At 37.9% G+C, this 5,012-nt stretch overlaps 1 protein-coding gene across 2 annotated transcripts in view; it reads left to right on the forward strand.

The window, feature by feature from the left end:
• ATE1 (arginyltransferase 1) overlaps positions 1-5,012 on the forward strand; it is an 86,544-nt gene that overhangs the window by 3,212 nt on the left and 78,320 nt on the right. The gene's annotated exons all lie outside the window — the stretch shown is intronic.

Genomic DNA, 5,012 nt, shown 5'->3' on the forward strand with positions numbered 1-5,012 from the left:
GTAGATGAGGCGCTTAGGGACATGGTTTAGTGGGCATGGTGGTGTTGGGTTGATGGTTGGACTCGATGATCTTGGAGGTCTCTTCCAACCTTAATGATTCTATGATTCTATGATTATCTCAAGTTGAAAGGCACCCATAAGGATCATTGAGTCCAACTCCCTGAGTTGGACTTCCTGGTTGTGCAAGACTAAGAGCTGGATACAGCTCTGGCTGGTGCTGCAAGAGTGCTAGTTACTGAGTTAGGTTAAGGCTTAACCTTGTCTCTTGTGCAGCAGTGGGAAACCAGTTTAAGACCCAAGAAAAACACCCTAGGTATTGTTTTTACATTTCTTCGTTTCTGCGGGTCATCTTGTTGTAATACAAATTGTGTTGTTTACACCCTGTGAATAACTTGTTTAAGACTATCTTTTTTATGCTTTCACAGACTATTTGCCACAGATCTAACTGGCATTGGAAATACGTTCAGTATGTTGTTGTGTTGTTATTTTGTAGGCTTAAAGAAAATTGTATAGCTTCTGCTGATTTAAAAAAAAAAAAAAAGAAGGTACAGATTCTTCTGGTCCCCTATAAAGAATGACATTTTCTAGTTGAGCTTTTTTATCTGCTTGGGAGCTTGCCTTGTTTTAGATTTTGGCTAACTTTAGATTAGAAAAGCAATGTTGCTAGAGGATGTGAAATTATGAAAAACTATAGTAATTTTTCCTTTTTTTTTTTTTCTTGCTGTGAACTTAATATTACAGTTTTGTAAGGAAGTGCAGTAAGTATGTACAAGTAAGGTAATCTCCCTTATTTTACTTCTGATGCATTTATACAATGCTACGGCTCTCATGTGCCAAAAACTGAAGGTGAATGCTTATTCATTTCTACAGTTTTGTGTGAAAGTACGTGGAATATTGGTGGCATTTTTAATATAATAATATTAATAATTTTTAGTATAATACAAATTTAATAGTATGGTCACTTTTTTCAATATGGAAGTTATCCCAGTCAAGCTTTTGTATCATCATTGTAAGGATTTCTGAAATGCTGCCTTTGGGCTGAATTTGAACGTGAAATCTTTACCCTAAAAAAGGATAACCTCATTGTCAGTCATCTGACTGTAATCCTTTTCGTGTGATAGCTGTTATTGTACCCCTTGCTGTGGCCCAAGAGCCTGGAGTCTGCATCCGCTCGCAGTGGTGTTAAGCTTCTCATATAGCTGCTTGTGACAGGGAAGACCGTATGTCCCAGCTGGTGGGTGATCCCCTGCATGGTGTGATCATGCAGAGGAGTCCTTGAGGGTCCCCGGGGGAAAAATAAATGCTGGGAAGTACTGCTACCAGGACGTGCCCACAGAGTGCTGCGGGTTGCCTCTCCTACAGCTTCTCTTGTGTCCTGGCTGGGTTCTTGTGGGACATGGGTGATTTCTGGAAGGAAGATGGTAAGGGGTGAATGGATTATTGCCAGAATAATTCATTTGACCAATAGCCTGCACTGGAAAAGAAGGTAGAATTGCTGACAAGCTCTTTGTGGCCCAAAGGTTGCAGATGAGGCAGCCTTGTCTTACAGATCATGTGTCCAGTTTTGCATAGCCTCTACAGTGGCCCGTTCAGAAAAATAGAGGGTATTTTCTGAATTGCAGTTAGCCAATACATCGCGAGTAATGTTAGTTAAAATCCTAGTTGGAGACTGGATACTTCAGAATTTCTGCGTGTGTCGGGACGTCATACTAATTCCTAATTTCACTCACCTATTATGTGTTGTGCCAGTATTTATGAGAACTTCAAAGTACTTTTTCCTTCACAAAGATTTTTGTCTCCTTCTATAGGGTGGCTAATTCCAAGTAAAATACTGTTTTTTTTCTTAATGAACACTCATTCCATTTGGATCAGGTTTTCACCAGCTTAACAAGCAATTTTGCATCTAAACAAGAAGTAAAGTTTTCAGAAATGCTTGATCAGAAAACCAGTAGTGCTGCACAGAAGCAGTACTGCTACATGTTCCTGAAAACTATTCCAGAGTTTTTAAGACTGTATTTAATATTTTGATTTTCTAAAATGCAGTCAAAACTTTTATAGCCTTTTTAGAGTTTATAGTTTATATAATTTTTACGTTGTGCAAATTTTCAAAACCCACTTGTTTTTATAATAATTGATGACAAACTTTGGGTTATGTAAACTTCATTTTGGAAGCAAACTAAGTGGATATTGACAGCAGATGGCAGTCTTCGGTAAATTATTAGTGTAAACCTGCCATTGTTTTGAAAAAGGTGAGGTATGCTCTTCAGTTATGTTAAGAATAACATTGGGTAAAACTTGAAACACTGGAAATGCAGATAAGGAAAGCCTGAAATGTTGTTTGTACTCTATTTCAGAAAATGGGGGTTTACTTTTATAGAGGAGAAATATGCATTAGTGTGCTTCTTTCTTTCTAGAGGTTTTAAATGAAATAAGTGTGAATAATAAATGCATCAGAAAGCTTATTTAATTCGACCTTAATCTTTTTTTAAGGGTAGGTGGTGTCACAGGTCAAATTCAGTTTAAAATTTTCCAGATAGAAAGATGTTTAGTTTTCCTCTTGGAAAATGTAGACTTACTCTGCAGTAAGATTGTTTAATTGCATTTTTATTCCTTTATAAACAAAACAGGTCATTGTCCTATAGGAATAACTGTCTGTTTCTGCACAGTTTCAGATAGAAAAGAAGGTTTGCTTATGTCTGTATGCACATTCATTGTTTTAAGAAGTTTTTCTTGGTAACTTACAGCTTATAGAAGATACGAGACATGAAACAGATCCCGATACAGATGAAGTACTCAAACATTCTTCAAATGTATCATGAGTATTTAAAATAAACTCTTTCTCTGACTTGTTTGCCCATGGACAGGTCACGTAATGTCTGTAACTTCCTCATAATATTTGTCCTTTTCTGGTGAATAATTATAGCTGTATGGATGAAACAAATACTCAAAAACCTGAGCTGAGAGGTGAGAACACTCGATCATAATATCTGCTAGTGCAACTGTAGGGTGTCTGAAGAGTGCCAAAGTGGTATTACCTCCTCTTCCAAGTCCCTGAGATGCTCTCAACGTTTCAGCTGTCATGGAGTCTGCATGGCACAACCAGGCTGGGACTTTCCTGGGTGAGCCACGAAGAGCTTGCTGCTAACTTGCCCCAGGAGCGCACTTATAAACTCTGTAAATTCAGTATGGTATGCACATTAGAAGGAACTGTTTACAGCCTTACTGATGCTTGAAAATTGATCCCAATGTAAAGTATTTTGCCAATTTCTATGATGTATCTGTTGGTAAAGAAAGATGCAGGCAGTGGCTCTGAGGGGTGCCATTCTTTGCAGGTGAAGTGACTCTTAAACATATCAGTGAGCTTTTAAAATATCAGTGCTCTCACCATTTCCAGTCTGAAGAAGTGTATCACTGTCCCCATTGTCCATGGGAAGGTTTGAAGCTGGTAGAGGACAAGAAAGATGTCACTTTTGGCTAATAAGTTACTAGTAAGAAGAAAGAGGAGGAAAGAAAGCTCTAATTACGTTTTCACAGGAGTTCTGGAAAAACAATTTCCATGTAATTTCCAGGCCTCCAAGAGAGTAAAGTGTGATAAGCTGTAGTTAAGTATGGGTTTGGATTCTTCTTTATTTCTTATAAATATTAATGGAGTTGGAAATGTGTCTTCTTCCTAATGCTTCAAATGAAAGCACCTCACCGTTCAGGGTACTTTCCCACTTGAAAAGGTAAGTCTTTCAAAAGTTGCCAGTGTGTCTTTTGCAAATACATGGATTTCAGGAGAATGCTAATGGCATAAAAAATTTCTTCATCAGTTTTTTCCACTTTTCCTCTTCTTTTGAATTTTTTAATATTATGACTCTTTTTTTAGCCTCCAATTCATCTACCGCTGCCTAAAAAAAAAAAAAAAGGTAATTAAAAAAAAAAAAAAGGAGAATTAGAGTTCCTTTGTATTCCATTAGCTGGCTGCTGATAAAATACTGAGTGCAACTTTCCCTCTCTATGGAACTTGGCAACAGCAGCTGCCAGGGTGACACAGGTATTCCTTGAAAATTGATTATCTCACCCACCACTTTTTCCAGCATGTAGCTCTTACATAACTTCTGAGGTGAGGTATGGTGTTCAGTTACTTGTGTGTGCTACATGGAATAGCCAACAATGATGTACAAGACTTAAGGAAAGATGAAATGCAGCACTGAGAGTGTTAGGAAGATGTTTCTTGCTTTTTGTAATTTTTATATATTTGAATTTATGGATTTATAATCAGTATCAATGAAAACAATACCATCTAGGGAAATTGCTACTTGTAAGTAGATTATTTGTTGGGTAACCATCCTTTCAGTGCATTTGGTTGGTATTAATTTTTCTAGTACTGACATTCTTATATCTTGACTTTTTATCTTATGTTACTGTCCTAACTATGAAATTAATCTAGTCCCTTCGTTGAGGAATTTGGACCACTCTACATTTTTATTTGTGCATGTCTTTGGATTTATATTCCTTTAAAACTAAGTTCTTGTAGTACTAATTACTATTTTCCATGCTGATCCGTTTGTTTCCTAGTTTGACTTCTCTTAAGTAAACAGCATTTCACAAATAGAACGTTATGAACAGTTGATCTGTTAAAGATGGAGGTAAATTGATAAAAGTGAATTGATTAGTAAAAATAGACAATCTGAATGTAATTTTAAGCAAAGATTGGGACTGGTACTGTTTAATATCTTCATCAATGACATAGGCAGTGGGATCGAGTGCACCCTTAGCAAGTTTGCAGATGACACCAAGTTGAGTGGTGCGGTTGACACATCAGAGGGACAGGATGCCATCCAGAGGGACCTGGACAAGCTGGAGAAGTGGGCCCGTGTGAACCTCATGAGGTTTAACAAGGCCAAGTGCAAGGTCCTGCACCTGGGTCAGGGCAACCCCCAGTATCAGTACAGGCTGGGGGATGAAGGGATTGAGAGCAGCCCTGCCGAGAAGGACTTGGGGGTGCTGGTGGATGAAAAGCTGGACAC

This window comes from Pygoscelis adeliae, unplaced genomic scaffold (assembly GCF_000699105.1).
Source record: "Pygoscelis adeliae isolate BGI_AS28 unplaced genomic scaffold, ASM69910v1 Scaffold4, whole genome shotgun sequence".
Taxonomy (NCBI): domain Eukaryota; kingdom Metazoa; phylum Chordata; class Aves; order Sphenisciformes; family Spheniscidae; genus Pygoscelis; species Pygoscelis adeliae.